This window comes from Delphinapterus leucas, chromosome 2, assembly GCF_059928025.1.
Source record: "Delphinapterus leucas isolate spDelLeu-1000000601 "Yukka" chromosome 2, BTC_Dleu_Yukka2, whole genome shotgun sequence".
Classification (NCBI taxonomy): Eukaryota; Metazoa; Chordata; class Mammalia; order Artiodactyla; family Monodontidae; genus Delphinapterus; species Delphinapterus leucas.
The window spans coordinates 170220345-170237605 of record NC_143130.1 but is presented as its reverse complement, the minus strand read 5'-3'; the positions used below and the strand labels follow the sequence as shown (position 1 = coordinate 170237605).

Below are 17261 nucleotides of genomic sequence, written 5' to 3'. Positions count from 1 at the left end.
GCCGAAAGCAGGCCACATGCCCAGGGCTGATAGAGGACTGGGTGCTGGGCATCTGGAGTTGGAGGGGTGCAGTGACAGGGACCCCGAGCACGCGGGCAAGCCTGGAGGGTGGGGGGGCTTGTCTGTGCCTTTGTGGGCCCTGCGAGGACACAGGGGCAGCAGGCATGAAAGTGGGGAGTGGGCAGGCAGAGGGGAAGGCCTTACGGGGACGTTGATGCCTCTTGATACAGGATAAACGGGGCGTACGTGTGGGTGGGGAGGTGAGGTATTTGAATGTCATTTTGGGCAGGGAGCACAGCCTGTACGAGGACCCAGGGGCTGGGAAAGGGGGTCTCTTGACTGCCAGTGGAATGGTTTGGAAGTGCCGAGGCCTCGGCCGTGAGGGAGTCGGGAAGCAGCCAGGTCAAGAGGGAGGTGGGGCCAGCCCACAGGAGGGCCGGGTGAGCTGACCGTGGGATGCTGGGGCCATCAAAGGGCTTCTCGGTGGGAGAGGTGTGCACGCCAGTTAGAGGTGATGGGGGAGGGTCCCACGGGGAGGGCACACGGTGGGGGATTAGACAAGCCGGACTGGAGGGTGAAGAGCTGGGTCTTCTGGTTGGAGGCTGGGGCTGGAGCCTAGCGGGGACCCTGGGTCTGGCTGGAATGGACACAGTAGTGGATGGCAGGGGACACAGAGGGCGGGGTGTGGTGCCTGGGTTGGGGGGGGGGCGACAGAGAGTGCGGAGTCAGTCCTCAGACTGGGGGGCTTAGGAGCAGCAGCGGGGAGCGAACGCTGGGTCAGACAGGTGTGCTGAAGGCGGGCAGCTAAGTTCAGTAGCGGCTTCCTTACTGAGAGCTGGAAGGAGAGTCACATGGCTGAGTGAGTGGTACGCCTTCCTCCAAGGATTATAGGTGCTGGACTCTCCATTCACCTTTAAAAAATGTATGTTATTTAGTTAATATTTTCACGATTCAAAATTGTTTTAATAAGTACGTTGTTCAAGGTGTCAAATGATTCATCCCCAGCTGGGTTCCCTCTGCCACCCAGTCTGTCTCCAGGGTGGCCCAGCTGGCTGACCTTGGTGCCCCCTGGATTTTATTTCCAGGTAGTTGGGGCCCAGGTAGGGCTGGACACCTCTGAACATTCTTCCTTCCATCTGCTCCCTCTGCTGGGTGCTCTGGAGCCCAGTGTAAGGGGCTTGGGGGATATCGGTTGCCTTGGTGTTTCTTGGGCCCCTGACATCCTTGCAGCTGGAACAGCCCAGGGCAGCCGCCACTTCCTTATGGGCAGGGGCTTTCTGAAGGCCACCTGAGTATGACCCTGATGCTGACCTCTGGCAGCAGACCCCAGCACCTCCAGGGAGGGTGGCCATGGGACTGGGAAGTTGGCTCCGCACAGAATGTTTCCATGTGGCCGTTTGGAACCATAATTGGGATATAGATTGTTCTTGGCTGAGTGCAGCCTCCACGTGGATTCCAGAGATCTGGGTTTGAGTTTCCGTTAGTCTGTTTTCTGTCTGTGTGTGATCTCACTTTCCTCATCATTAAATTGGGATGACACTTAGCACGCAGGACCTAAGACGCCTAATAGAAGCGCAAGGATTGTGGGCTTATTTTCCCTGATCCTTGATTATGAACAGTGTGGTTTATATGTGTGTAGGGCGGGGGATACAGCTGCAGGTGAAACTGTGCTGCTTGGAAAAATATGTTGCGCAAAGAATGTGATCTTTCTGTCCCCCCTGCCAAAGTAACACTTTTCGGTTTCTAACTGTTGTGGATTTTAACTTAATTCCTTTTTTTAATTGTAGTTTTTATTTTTGTTTTTTTTTTTTTTTTTTTTTGCGGTACGCGGGCCTCTCACTGCTGTGGCCTCTCCCATTGCAGGGCACAGGCTCCGGACGCACAGGCTCAGCAGCCATGGCTCATGGGCCCAGCCGCTCCGCGGCATGTGGGATCTTCCCGGACCGGGGCACGAACCCGTGTCCCCTGCATCGGCAGGCGGACTCTCAACCACTGCGCCACCAGGGAAGCCCCTTAATTCCTTTTTAAAAGATAGATTTCATTTTTTAAAAATTGAAACAGATATTTGTATCATTTTCAAAACTTTGAAAGTTGTTTTTATTCTTATTTACTTAACGTATATTTAATGGAGTTAGTCACATTTATCTGTAAGCATGATCATCAAAGTATTTTTATAATAATGATACATGGGGCCGGGGAAGTGTTATATGTTGGGGAGCGTACCAGCTGTTCGTAGTAGCTGTTCATAAGGGATCATGTTTTGGAGGGCAGCGTGGGAAAATGACGATGTAAGTGCTGTCGACGTCGACTGAATGGTTTCAGTTCTGCCAGTTTTATTTTTATTCTGGAGCTTTTTAGACTTGCTGTTACAAATAGCAACCATCTCCGGCGTCAGTGCAGTCCTGCGTGGCTTCAGAGGGCTGTGAACCTCAGTTCTGGGGTGTTCCTTCCTGGCCTTTGACTCGCTGAGTCAACTTGAGTAAGTCCTTAAACAGAAAGCACTCCGGCCAGGGAAGCTGGAATCCGGGTGCCTGGGTGGGCTCTGCGGGAGCCAGGCACCCACTCCCAGCCCACCCCCACCCCAGCTGCAACACCGGTCCACACCGAGTCAGGGTTCCATCTCCTTGTCCCTCTGCCGTTGGTGGGCCTTCCGATTTCACTGGCCACCTCGGGGGACACAACAAGTAAGCACGTAAAAGCAAAAGGAAGAAGGAGCGTGGCAAAATAAGAAGGGCTTAAAAGGGACAGGAAGAGCCAGCAGCAGAGGTTCTGCTTTGAAAGTAGTCACCTGTTTTGAGGTCGTTGTGGGGTGAAGTTGTCTAGAGTGTTACTCAAAGTGTGGTGCGCCAGCCATTGCCTGGGAGCGGGTTAGAGGGCCACCCAGAGCTGCCGAATCCACGTCCCCAGGTGAGCCGGCAGCACGTTTCCAGTTGCAGAAGCTCCATTGCAAATAGTTGGTGCCCATTTGAGTTGGGGAGGGTGCACCTCCTGGGGCTGAGACTCTGTGTGAAATGGTGAATTGACTTGAGGACCCCGGGTGCACAGCTGGCACTGGGAAAGCAGGAGTGGAGACGGGCGTTGCCATCTGCCGTTTCGCGGATCACGAAACGTCCTTAAATCTTTCGGTGGCTAAGAAGCTGGCATCTCCCTCTCCAGCCCCCTCCCCACTCTCATGTTTCTATTTGTGCTGTTAGACCTGTTCGTATGTCACCTTGCCAGTGACAGCTTCCCTGCTCCCCCAGCAGACCCCCTCCCCCCAAACTGGAGCTGCCTGTGCTCCTGGGCCAGAACCCTCTTCTGTCTTTTTTTTTTTTCATGGTATATCTATCTCATTGTATTTATTTGGGTATAGTTTCTTTACAATGTTGTGTTAGTTTCTGCTGTACAACGAAGTGAATCAGCTGTATGTATGTATATATCCCCTCCCTCTTGAACCTAGCCCCGCCTCCAACCCATCCCACTCATCTAGGTCATCACAGAGCATCGAGCTGAGCTCCCTGTGCTATATAGCAGGTTCCCACTAGCTACCTATTTCACACATGGTAGTATATATACGTCAATCCCAATCTCCCAATTCATCCCACCCCCCTTCCCCCCACCGTGTCCACACGTCCGTTCTCTATGTCTGTGTCTCTATTCCTGCACTACAAATAGCTTCATCTGTACCATTTTTCTAGATTCCACATATATGCATTAATATATGATATTTGTTTTTCTTTTTCTGACTTACTTCACTCTGTATGACAGACTCTAGGTCCATCCACCTCACTACAAATAACTCAATTTCGTTTCTTTTTATGGCTGAGTAATATTCCGTTGTATATATGTGCCACATCTTCTTTATCCATTCATCTGCCGATGGACATTTAGGTTGCTTTCATGTCCTGGCTATTGTAAATAATGCTGCGGTGAACCCTCCTGTCTCTGAGGAGGGCAGCACCTGGCCCTGTGTGTGCTCTGTGTTTGCTGGGTGAGTGAATGAAGGACTGAGCCGAGAGCTTTCTATTATGGAAGACTCACATGACATAGCAGATTAGGGAGGGCGGTATAGGGCACCCTGTGTGCCCATCGCTCAGCTTGCTGTCCGTGACCACCTGGCCAGTATCACTTCCTGGAGACCTCGTTCCCCACTGGACAGTTTGAGGCCAGTCTCACCATTCTGTCAGTTCATCCATGAATGTGTCACTACATGTCTCTGTAAGGTAAGGACTAGCCCTTGTTCTTAACCTCTCAGTGGGCCATTCAGAGGTGGGTTGGGGTGCTGCCGGGTGATGGGCCCAGCTTCTGGGTCTGGCCCCTGTGCTGTAGCAGTTCCCGGCCCCTGGGAGGCGAATGAGAGGCAGCGCTGGGGCAGGTCCTTGGGGCCCTGCTGTACTTCCTGCTGACTTCAGGGCCGCTGGTGGCTGTTAGAAACCCGGGATGTGCGTGAATTGCTTGGGTTCATATTGGTCCCTCCCTAGGAGTGGTCGTTATAACGGTGTTGGGGAGATGATCAAAGCAATGTGGACACAGCCTTACTGTGTTCTGGGATCTTCTCTAAGCGCTTATGTACATTAACTAATTTAATCCCCGCAACAATCCAGAGAAGGACTATTATTTAGTGCAATTATTAGCTCTATTGATGGATAAACTTTTTATTTGTTTGGTTTTTGTTTTTGGCTGTGCCGCGTGGCTTGCGGGATCTTAGTTCCCTGACCAGGGATTGAACCTGGGCCCTCGGCAGTGAGAGCGCTGAGTCCTAACCACTGGACCACCAGGGAGGTCCCAGTGGATAAACTTTTATTATCCCTGCTTTACGGATGAGGAAACTGAGTCAGAGAGAGCTTGCCCCGGCCTCTGAGCTGGCGTGAGGCAGAGCCGAGACCAGCGTGCAGGCTCTGGTCCATCTCATAACCTCTGCACCCCACCACTGCTTGTGCATCATCTCTGAAACCAGCGCTTCCTTGCAGTTCCTTTGCCCGGGTGTCTTGACCTCTCTCCTGGACTGGCCCATCTGCTGCCCAGGTGCTCTTTCCCAGACAAGCTCCATCTTGTCACAGCGTGGCTGCAGGGCCCAGCCTACAGGGTGAAGAGCCTTCCTTGGAGGGATCCACAAAGGCTTTAGCTGTTGGTTCTCACTCTGGGGAGCCCAGCCCGGGCCACGCCCTCACATGCACCCCAGAGCACCCTCTGCAGAGCCTCAGCCTGCTCCTCCGTGTATCCTGTCCCGGCAGCCCGCCGCGGCCTTCCTCCTGTTCCATCTGGTGGACACTCATTCATCTGTGTGGCCAAGCTCACTGCCACTAGCTCCTCAAAGCCTTCCTGGGTTCCCCAGGCCCAGAGAGCCTCTCCCTCATCTGGGCCCCTCCCCCCTGTGCCCACAACCTCCTAGGCACAGAAGCTCCCATTCCATGGCATAATCACATATTCTGGCAGCTTCTCCTCTTCTCTGGAAGCTCCTTAAGGCTGTGGACCATGTCTTCTTCTGGGGGCTGTGCCAGCCGGGCGTGCCTTCTGGCTTATAGGCGCATCTTACCGCTGAATCTTTGGAAATCAGTGGAAAATAATTAAATATTGTAGAAATATATGCATTAGAAAAGTTCCCTATCATTTTATTCTCCAGAAATAACCACTGCTAAGTTTTCCTTTTTTTTTTTTGCGGTTCGCAGGCCTCTCACTGCTGTGGTCTCTCCCGCTGCAGAGCACAGGCTCCGGTCGCGCAGGCTCAGCGGCCATGGCTCATGGGCCCAGCCGCTCTGCGGCCTGTGGGATCTTCCCGGACCGGGGCACGAACCCACGTCCCCTGCATCGGCAGGCGGACTCTCAACCACTGCACCACCAGGGAAGCCCATCTCTTTTGGTTTTCTAACACCTATTTAAAAATCTTTTAATACTTTCAAAACTGGTATATGAAGATCTAATGAACCTTTGAGTGGAGGAAGTAGAGGAATAACATATTTGTATATTGTGGAGGGTTCTTAACCTGTGCTTGATGGTGTGTGAAGGCTGAGGCCGGGTGAGGGGTCTTGGAATTTCTTTTTTCTTTTTTTCCCCAGCACTAGGGTGATACGTCACGTAGCACCACTTTGAAAGGTCAGAAAGTATACGTAAACCGGAGAATTTCCCTTGTACTTATGAAGTGCTAACTTGTTAGTTTGTCATTTTAGCTATTTCCAGAAAGAGAAAACTGCGTTACTTTCATAGTCTAGGGATATTCCTGCCTTTTAGTGTTCTGCTCTAAACTCTACTGTTTACACTCATCTCTTTCCCTGAAGGCAAGGTTAGTAGGATAGGATTAAGTCGAGGCTGAGGAACAGAGGAGGATTAATATTACCTGTCAGGCCCGCTGCTGTGAGGGTATACAGCAGGGTAGTTCTGAGCTTCTTGGTAGCCAAAGCGTGCAGGGAAATGAGATTAGCTGCCATGGAGGAGAAGAAGTCTAAGTTCCCAGGAGGGGGAGTAAAAACCATGGAGAAGATTGAACCTTCCTTCCTCAAATGTTGAAGAACCTCGTCAGTGTCACAAATACGAAATTATTCTCTTGACCTGGACAAAAAGGGAGAATTCCAAGAGAAGCAGAAGTATGGTGGCCTGAGTACATCCTCCATGAGTCTGTGGTGCAGGGACATTGTCCTTCTGGCGGGGGGAGGGGGAGCTCTCCTGGACCACCCCCACCCCCAGCCCCTCTGCCTGGCCAGCTCTCGTCCGCCTGCAGCCTCACTCTGGAGCCATCGGGATTTGCATTCATCTGCCAGCAGCAGATTGGAAATAATGGTGGCTTAAAAGAAATACCATGTTTATTTCTCTCCGTGTGAAAGAAGCTGGACGCAGGAACTTAGAGCTGGTGTGTGTGCTCCGTAAAGTTGCACAGAACCCTTTTCTCTCTATGCCACGCCATCCTCCGCTCTGGCTTCTAGGCTCCAGATCACCTCCTTGCCGAAGACGGCTGCTGGGGCTTCAGCCATCGTGTTGACATTCCAGGCCGTAGGGAAGTGGTTAGGGAGTAGGGCACCCTGCCTCGCACCTGAGTCTGTTCTCCCTAGGTGGCCTCCCCAGAAATCCCACGTTACACTGCTGCCTGTCTTGCCTTGGTCCCGAGTGTTCTAATAGGTACTCGATCCTGGCGGCCAGCAGGCTAGAAGTGCGGTCTTTCTGCTGGGCATGCTGTCACCTCACATGAACTTGGAGAAGAGAGTGGGCATGGGTGTTGGGCTGCAGCTAACTCTGCCAGCACACTCGGGCTCTGGACTTAGAACTGGACAAGTTACCCCCAAAGAGCCGTTGACAAAAAGGCAATAATACTGGAACCGGCCTTGCAGAGTTGTCATGAGATTGAGCCAGTGCAGGGAAGGAACAGCGCAGAGCCTGGTACGTAGCCGTCCTCAGAAGCAGCTGTTATTATTTACTGGAGCCATTATCCTCGTCGTCCTTGCGGCGCATGGAAATTCATATGAATCTAAAGTGTTGTGCAGGTGAACGATCGGGTTGGTAGCTGAGCCAAAGTGAAAGGATCTCTCTTGTTTCATTTATTATCACAAGTAAAGAAAAAGAAAAGAAGCCAGAAATGTCTACAGTGTCAGTTACACCTGTCTGGTTTGCTAAGAGCAGGACTGACAAGGATGATGCTCCTGCTGTGGTCCCATGGGGTCCCCACTCGGGGGTGCCCTCCTGGACATGGCAGCCCGAGGCCTCTCCTAGACTGGGACGTGGGCAGCCTGGTTTGTGGTGCCCTCTGGGATTGGAGCCGAGTTTGCCCTGGCTGGGGGCAGGCTGATTTACCTCCTGTTTCGAGATCTCCCTGCACCCAGCCAAGGCATCACCTCTGAGGGGTGCTGACCCCTGACCCTGGCCACATAAGCCCTCCTCCCCAACCTGGCATGCTAGCTTCCCCTTGGCTGGGGGAAGCCCCAGGAGGCATGTGCACAGCTGCGATTTCATGGCTTTTCCAAAAGTTTGTGAACCCAGAGCTGCAGCTTGGCTCCCCTTCAGCCATCCCTACCTTGAGAACCCCCCGGGAACCCTGTAGTCTCTCCCCGCCCGCCCCCCCCGCCTTTCTCCCAGGTTCTCTGATGTCCTTTATGAGTGACAGGCAGGGGCAGACCTTTCAGGGACCCAGTCGGCCTGGCTGCCTTGTCCCCCTTCCCCGCAGGCCGGTTTTCCAGACGGACCAGCAGTCTGAGTCTTTCTCTTTTTGAACATCCTGCAGTGCCCTCAGAGCATACCCTATAAGGAGATCCCGGCTCACGCTGTGTCCCAAGAACTTGGCGTGGAGCGGGGCTCACTCATCACTTCCACAGAAGCCACTTGGGAGGCGCTCAGAGGTCCGATGGGAATGGGGGGGCTTTCATCAGGGGTCCTGGGGGAACATTTAGGGCTCCCCGGTTCTCAAAAGAAAGTGACCAGCCTGGGCACCTGGGCAACGATCACCTAGTGATATTGCTTCAGAGCTCTGAAATGCCCACGTAGTGATTCCACAGTGCTGTGATGTCTTTGGGCTGCGCTTCTGTGAACCAGCCCAGGTGGCAGCAGTGATAGTCTGGGCCTTGCCCACATTCCCACTTTCCAGGCGAGAGCACTGAGGTTCAGGCGGGTGGAGTGGCTTTGCCCTGTGCTGCCCAGAAGATGAACAGCAGTACTGGGATTGGGTTCCAGGCTGTGCAGCGGCAAAGCCAGTGCTTGCTCTGCTCCTTCCCACCTTCCCCTGGACCGAGAATTCAGTGACTGGCCCCTGGTCCAGCTTCTCCCCTTTGTAGCTGTGCAACCCTAGGCAAGTGGCAAAACCTCTCTGAGGCTCATCTACCAGACAGTGACAAGACTGACGAATGTGATGAGACCAGGGCAGGTGGGAAGGCCTCCTGAAGGAGAGCCGTGAGTAGCCTGAGGTCAGGTTGGGGGCTGGTAAGGATCTTCCAGCAGCTCACTGGTTTTCTTGCCCCTGAGATCACTTGAAGGGTCTTCTGAAGCCCATCCCTTTGTCTGATGGAGCAGAAATTTGGCCTCGACTTGGAGTCTCTCCCATCCCTGGTGGGTGGGGCCCCTGGATCCCTGGGCAGGCAGGGTGTGGGTTTCCTGGCGTGGAAGCAGCCCTTGCCTCACTCCCTTCTCCCTGCCTGGGCAATATTTTTGCTGCAGGCCCTGCCAAGTGGAAATACGTTATTTACAGTGTTTTGACAGGAGCATCAAAAGCCTGGAGGAGAAAGGATGCCTTTGGGACTGAGCTGATGGCCTAGGAGTGTGGCCTGAGGGGAAGGGAGCCTGGCACAAGAGGAGGGGGAGATACACAGTGGGGGGCTGGGGGTACCCATTTATTGAACTTGATAAATGTGAGGCCCAGCCCTCCCCTGAGCTCAGTGCTTAATAAGAGTATGTACCGAGTGAATATCCCATGCTGACCACTCCCGGCTCCCACTTCAATAAGGACAAGGGTGTCCCCAAGCCAGCTTTGGGCCTCAGCCTTCTCACTTTGCTGTCTGAGGCCTCAGTGCCATCATTTGCCTGATGGGGAGAAGATGAAACACCCTGAGGTGTGTTGAGGCCAGGCCCGTCTGTCCACAGAACCCAGGGACTCTCTAGCCGGGTCGTTCTGGACCCGTTTGCTGCCTCAAATGGTGTGGTGCTGCCGTGGGACCCGGGCCACCTGCCAAGGTGGCACCTCCGTCCCGCTTGATCCTCTGACCCTCCAGAAGCAGTTTGAAAATGTCTTTCAAAGTGGTCCAGGAGAGCCTCCTTTGTGGCTGGTAAGAGCAAAACGTCTTTACCTGTGGCCCAGAGATAACCAGCAGCCACCTGTCACGAACGTCCTTTGAGTTTTTTCTCTCTCTGTAGAAATAGAACATGTTTTTATATATATATATATATATATATATATATATATATATATATTTGTTTTTTTTTTTGCGGTACGCGGGCCTCTCACTGCTGTGGCCTCTCCGTTGTGGAGCACAGGCCCCGGACGTGCAGGCTCAGCGGCCATGGCTCACAGGCGCAGCCACTCCACGGCATGTGGGATCTTCCCGGACTGGGGCATGAACCCGTGTTCCCCACATCAGCAGGCGGACTGTCAACCACTGCGCCACCAGGGAAGCCCAGTTTATATATTTTAAACAAAATTGTTTTCTGTTTGTACCTGTTCCCCTCAAACACACTTAACATATTGTTGATCAAGTTTCCCCTTTTGTTAAAGGCTCCACTCAGGCTTGTTTTCTTTTTCTTTCTTTCTTCTTTTTTTTGTTATATATATATTTTATTTATTTATTTGGCTGCACCGGGTCTTAGTTGCGGCACACGGGATCTTCACTGCAGCATGCAGGCTCTTGGTTGCGGCATGCATGCGGGATCCCTGAGCAGGGATCGAAGCCGGGCCCCCCTGCACTGGAAGCGTGGAGTCTTAGCCTCGGGACCGCCGGGGAAGTCCCACAGACTTGTTTTCTTAATGGCTGCATAATGTTCTCTCTGTCGGCAAAGTTACTGAATTTTCTTGGTGGATGTTGGCTGTGGTTCTGGTTTGTCACTTGTAAATAGTGCTGTGATGAACATCTGGTTCTGATATTGTTGGGGCAAGTTGGTGATTAGTTCTGTGGGCTATATGAATAATAAATCATATTTGTTGTTTTCACAGTTTATGAAAAGTAGTATGTACTCCTTGGGGGAAAAGAAAAAGCCAAACATGATAGGGAATTGTAGAAAGGGACATTGGTTTTGGAGTTTGTCCTGCTGGACTTTCGGATGCACCCAGGTTCTGTTTCTCTCTCATGCGTCCTCTCTCCCCTCCTTCAGTTCTCACCCACGCCCCGGAGCCCCCCTCTCTGTCCTTCATGGCTGGAGGCTGTTGCCCGTGTGTGTTCCTGACCTTGGGAAAGGGATGGAGAGTGTGGACACGTGCTGAGGTGTCGGCCCCTGGGTGGGTGGTCTCCAGCACCGCCGGGCTACAGGCTGCTTCCCTGGGCCATCCACCATCAGCACCGTGGTCTTCCCGCCCTCTCTGCGACCCCTCCTGCTTCCAGGTGCTTTGCTCTTCTTTGCACATACCCGCGGTTTGCTAGCCAAGCTGAAGTTCAGACCACTTCTGAGAGTGGAGCGCTCCCGTCTCCCTAACACCAACCCGCGCCCCCCGCCCCCCCCCCCCCCGCTCCCCCTGACCGGCAGAGGCGGCGAGCGTCTCCGTCAAGGGACCAGCCTTATCCTCACAAGTGCCGGTGGGCGAGTCATTTGCCTTCTGGTCCCAGCCTCCTCATGTGGAAGGGGATTTTCATGGCACCTACCTCTGAGGTTGAGAAGATTCACTGAGATAGAGTCAGGACATCTACTACAAGGCCTGGCACGAAAACCGTGTTCAGAAATCTGTGGCTGGTGCTGGTATGTCAGGATTCACCCCTGTCCTTCGGCTGCCAGTTAGTTTTCGGGGAACTGAGGACTGGAAAGTTAGTTTTTGAAAAAGAGTATCAAACACCAGCTTGCATGTCAGGTTCCCTTCGGGGTGGGAGAGTTGGGTACAGCCCGGAGTCAAACCCTGCAGTGCTTCTGTGGTGGAAAGGGCCCAGCCCAGACTTTGGAGGAGAATTTCCAGTGTGGATATGGGTCACTATCCTACGGAACCCTGACCACATGACTTCGAACCAGTTCCTTGTCATTGCTGAGCCTGGGTCCCCGTCTCTCTTGGACGTTTAGACTTTTATCTTGGTGGTCCTGGGAGGCGGGAATCTGTTTATCATTCTCCCTGTTGTGCAGGTGAGGGATCTGAGGCTCAGACATGTCACTTGCTTAAGGACATATCTAAGGCCACAGAGCTAGCAAGTACCAACCACCGGGGCCCTTGAACCAGAGAGACCTGACTCCCATAGGCCTGGGCTTTTGCTACTCTTACCATTCTCCCCGCCTGCCCCAGTGCTAACTGGACCTCCCTGGTTTCCCATAAAAACCTATTGTGCCCTTCGAGACTTTTCCGAGGATGCCACACACCCAGCCCTGTTGTCTCGCATGGGCCTTTGCTGCGGAGCAGAGTCACCCCCATTCCTGAGCTCTGTCCACTGTCCCTTCCCTCCCCACCCCCACCGATGCTCGCCTGTTCTAGCCTGTGACCCCTTGTTGGGAGAAGGCCTGCACCTGCCCGCCCTGCTTGGTGGTTCTGCACTCATCTCTCCCACCCAAGTTTGTTCCCGTTGTTCTAATCCTGTAATGTTCGGTGACCTGGAGAGTCTGACCAGGCGGCACCCGCGGGTGTTCCCAAGTTGTGTTCCCCCGGGCTCATTGCCCTCGTGCAGCAGGGCCGGCTTTGGTTCCTTCTCTGTGGAACAGGCTGCTGGCAATGATGCGATCTCTGGGGTTCCATCTCACCCTCCCCTCCTGTGAATCTCTGACTCTTCAGAAAGCGGGGTAGAAAACCTCCCAGTCATTCTCTCCATCTGTGCCTCCTTATTTCTTAGCCTTTCATCTTGAAGACAGCCTGGTGAGGTTGCCACGCTTGCACTGCAGAGTTGGAGATCTGAGCCCTCCTGGGTGGTGCAGGAGTATGAGTGAGAATGCGTTGATCCGTTTGAAACAGGCCCCTTTGATGCTCTTTAAATAGGGCAAATTTCTAGAGAATTCAGCCGGCTCCCCACATCAGACCCCACTCGGGTGCACTTGCTGTGGGTGTGGCACATGCACACGTGGCTGCCTCTGTGCGCACAGTGGTTTGGAGTCAGCTGACCGGGGTTTGCATCCTCTCTGACTTTGACCAGCTGTGTGACCTTGGGCAAGTCACTGTGCTTCAGGTTCATCATCGTAATGGTGTTAATCAAACTCACCCCTTTGGGAGGAGCAGATGGGCGACCGCAGGCCCTGTATAAACTGTAAAGCGCCCTATGAGGCGAGCAGACGTGCGGATGCCCTCTCCCCAGCAGCACCCAGCTTCAGAGGCTCAGGAAGCATTCCTGGCCAAGCCCAGTTTTCAGCCTCGCAATGTCACGCTCGAAAAATGCTCGCACGTGGTTTATTCAGCTTTAAGTGGGGGCAGATTCTGCAATGGGTTGTTTATTGTCCGCACTGATTTTTAATTTCTTATAAATTCCCCACAAATTGCTGTAGTCCATCTCTATTTATTGAATCTGTCAGGGTTGTTTATGGTGCTGAGGCCTGGGCTCCCGTGTTTGTGGGCTGTTGCCCTGGTGACGCCAGGGTCTGAGACTCCGGAGGGGAGGCCCTGCCCCAAGGTGGCGTGGAAGGTTCTGGAAGGGCTGGCAGTGTGAGGTAGAGAGAGCCAGAGCCACGGCTGTTGCACGGAGGGCCAGCCTTGGGTCAGGCAAGGTGTTCAAGACTGTGGATTCCATGCCAACTTTACCTCCTTCCTTCTGGCTCCCGCCTTCCCATGGGGGGTGCACTGCTCCAGCCTCCTATCTCTGCCCCTCCAAGCCCTTGCTGCTCCGAGTGGGTCTGGGGACGGGCAGCGCCTGCACCGCGGGGCACCTGTGGGAAAGGCATACACTCGCCAGACTTGCCGGCTCACAGCTTGTGGTTCAGCAAGATGGCAGGTGCTCTCTTGCCTGTGCCCAACACACTGCCATCGGGTGACCTCTTCAGGACACCCCTGGGGCTCCCGGTCCTTAGGACAGAGCCCAGGGACTTGGCCTGGCAGTTCTTTGTCTCCACCCACCACCATCTTACCCTGAGATCTTTCCAACTCCATCTCCCCCATCCCCCTCGGCCCTGCTGCATCTATCCCTCCACCCATCCAGCTCTGCACATGCCCATCTCCACTTGCCGTGGCTGCCCCAGCCTTCTCTCTCTGGGGAATTATAGGCATCTCGGAACAGGCAGCTCCTGAGAAACCTCCTCCTTGAAGCCCTCTCTGCTTTCCCTGGACTGGGTCAGGTCCAGCTTCTCCGGAGCGCTCCTGTGATCCAAAGGCCTCACCTGCCTCAGCCCCATGGGGCTGCTTGACCCACTTTCCCGGCTCTCTCCCCTCACTACTGGGTGCTCTGGCTGCCCCTCCTGACTCCTGCGGGCTTGGCCTGCAGCCGGCACTCAGGAATGCACTGCAGTCAGCCGGCCTTCGCAGGACCGAGACTTGAGGCAGGGCTTTTCCCAGGAGGCTGGATGCTCCGTCCTGGGGAAGGGATGCAGCATGGCATGGATTGCCGGGAGCTCTCGGCCTTCAGTCGAGTCCTGATCGGCATCTGGGACTGGGGACTGGATGAATAGAAAGGCAGCTGCGGGAGGAAGGACAGAGGGACTGCTGAGAGGTGTCCCGACTCTTGTGTGCAGGTGAGAATGCAGAAAAGCTCAGAGGCTGGCCTACAGGTGTTTGTTGAGTATCTTCTCTGGGCCAGGCAGTGTCCCCAGAGGCTCTGGGGACTTAGCAGTGAACAAAAATCCCTGCCCTCATGGAGCGTCGACATCTAGAAGGGCAAAAGACTAAAAAGAGATAAACGTCTGAAGTGAGTGAGATGGTGCAGAGCGAGAGGGAGAGAAATAAAGCAGGGTAAAGCACTGGGGATTGGTGTGGGGTTTTGGAACATGGCTTGATTAAAGCTGAGCTATCCCTGCCCTTTGACCACACAGTTCCACCCCAGGTATCTACCCAAGAGAAAGGAGCGCTGTGTCTACCAAAAGACAGGCATAGAATGTTCAAAGCAGGGGTAGTCATAATAGCCTCAGCATGGAAACAGCCCAGATGTCCATCTGCTGGAGAATGGGTACATCAGGGTGTCATAGTCACATATGCAGCGATGACAGCGAACCAAAGACCACCACGTGCGAAACACGGATGTCCCGTTGACATGCTGCTCAGACCTGGAAGAGCACTGATAGTAAAGTTCCTGAACAGGTGAAACTACCGTGGGGCGGGGGTGGGGGAGCTGGAAGGCAGGCTAGTGGTTACCTCTGGGGACACGGACACGGGGGACCTGACGGGGCTTGCTGGGGTCCTGCAAACGTTCTCTTCTCAGTCTTGACCTTGGGCATCCTTCTGTGAATCTCCATCGCACTGCTCACTTGGGATACATGCTTTTTCTGTTATCGTATGTTATACTTCAGTAAAATGCTTATAAAACATAAAAGGCAAAAAAGAAAAAAAAAAAGCAATGGGAAGCAGAGAATGTGCTGTTTTCTGTAACACGTACCCTTGGGCTCTCTCTAGAACATGGGTTCTTAAGCAGCAGTGCCTGTCGGGACACAGGCGTCCCTCCGGAGGCTCCCTCTGGGGAAGAGGCTCCCCTCGCCACGGGTGACAGGCTCCAAGGAGAGACCACCTGGTGGGAAGCCAGCAGCCTCAGGGACGTCCTCCTTGCCCTTCATGGAGGGACTCGAGCCTCCCTGGAGTCAAAGGGGTGCAAATTCTGTACCCCCAGCCTCTGGCCCGGAGCAGACACTAGTGAGCATTTATGGAGTGAAGGGTGTTCGGACGTGGGCTCCAGGCTGTAGCAGCTGCATATTACAACCTGCATTCACTGTGGTGTGGGCTTACCCTGTGCCCTGCGCCGTATCCCGCTCCAGCCTCTCAATACCCTCCATATGCAGATGAGGGAACGGAGGTCAAAGCAGGTACACGTGGTGACTTGCTCCAGTTCCCCACCTAGAAAGTGGGGACTGTGGTTGACTCCAAGTGGAGTGACTCAGGCCAGCGCTTGATGTACTGACTACACCAGAGGGAGGGGTTAAGGCGGATGTGGGGAGGGAAGACGGTGAAAGCTCAGTTGGATGAATGAGCCATTGGATGGGCTACAAGAAAGTGCCTTCAAGAAAGCCTGCCTGTCCCCACCCAACTTTCCCTCCGTCAGTTGTGACTGTTAATTCCCTCCTTTCGGTGTCTTCCCTGAGCGCCAGAGCCGTGTGGTCTGACCTGCCGACTCCGAAACCTGGCTGTCCTGCCCTCCTCCCGAGCATCAGCCCCGGCTCCACAGACCGCCTGAATCACAATCACCTTCTTCTTCTTCTTTTTTGTATTGTATTTATTTTATGGACTACCTTTTTTTTTTTTTTTCGGTACGCGGGCCTCTCACTGCTGTGGCCTCTCTCGTTGCGGAGCACAGGCTCCGGACGCGCAGGCTCAGCGGCCATGGCTCACGGGCCCAGCCGCCCCGCGGCATGTGGGATCTTCCCGGACCGGGGCACGAACCCGCATCCCCTGCATCGGCAGGCGGACTCTCAACCACTGCGCCACCAGGGAAGACACTTTTTTTTTTTTCTTTTTCTGCCGTGCAGCTTGTGGGATCTTAGTTCCCCAACCTGGGATTGAACCTGGACCCTCAGCAGTGAGAACACGGAGTCCTAACCACTGGACTGCCAGGGAATTCCCAAGATTTTTTTATTTAGAGTGGTTTTAGGTTCACAGCAAAATTAAGGCGAGGGTATAGAGTTCCCAGGTACTCTCTGTCCACACACACACAGCCTCCCCTATTACCATCTCCCACCAGAGTGCTGCATTTGTTACAACCGATGAACCTACACGGACGTGTCATCGTCTCCCAAAGTCCATAGTTCACACTGGGGTCTGCAGGATAATGACACGTGTCCACCATTATAGTGTCGTATCACAGTATCAGACACCATATAGTATCATGTCGTTTCACTGCCCTAAGAGCCCTCTGTGTTCCTTGTATTCTTTTTAAAGTATTTGAGGAAAAAAATTCGCACACGTACTGTTGGGGGCAGCATTAATTAAATCAAAATCTCGGGGGTTGGGTCCTGAGCATTGGTTTATGTTAAAGTTCCCCAGGCGATTCTAATAGGCAGCCAGGGTAAGGCTCAGTGGATTAAAGCCGTGGTTCTCAAACTTGAGTGTCCCTAGAATCCCCAGGAGAGCGTCTTCCACCGGGTGGCCAGCCGCAGTCCAGAGTCTCTGAACCAGCAGGTCTGAGGGGCCCGAGAATTTGCACCTCTGATAAGCTTCTGGGTGTGCCGACGCTGCTGGTCGAGGACCCCCGTCTGAGGACCACTGGTTTTAAGCAGTGGTGGTGAAGAATGTGGCGGGGCCATGGAAGCTCCTTCTGAGTCCTTTGGGGGCATCCAGGGGATTGTGCCCAGGCGCCCTTCCCTAGATTGCACTGCCTGCTGTCAGAGTGGGGGACTGAACCTGGGAGGGGAGATGCGGCACCTTTCCTCTGTGCCTGAGCTCATGTACTCCGGTCATCGGCCCCTGGGGATCCTGGGTTTGGGAGGAGGGTGGTGAGGCAGGCAGGTATTACGTGAGTGCAGAGTGGACCAGGACAAGGGGTGGGTTGCTCACAAGCCAGGAGGCTGGTGACGTCCAGGCCCCTGGATCACTCTCAGGCAGGCTCTGGGCGTTTCCTTTTGTACTCCCACCG

At 53.9% G+C, this 17261-nt stretch overlaps 1 protein-coding gene and 1 non-coding gene across 4 annotated transcripts in view; one reads left to right on the top strand and one right to left on the bottom strand.

The window, feature by feature from the left end:
• ITPK1 (inositol-tetrakisphosphate 1-kinase) overlaps positions 1-17261 on the top strand; it is a 163271-nt gene that overhangs the window by 46167 nt on the left and 99843 nt on the right. The window lies entirely within an intron of this gene.
• TRNAE-CUC (transfer RNA glutamic acid (anticodon CUC)) lies at positions 4688-4760 on the bottom strand. The gene has a single exon. It is a non-coding gene; the product is annotated as a tRNA-Glu (tRNA).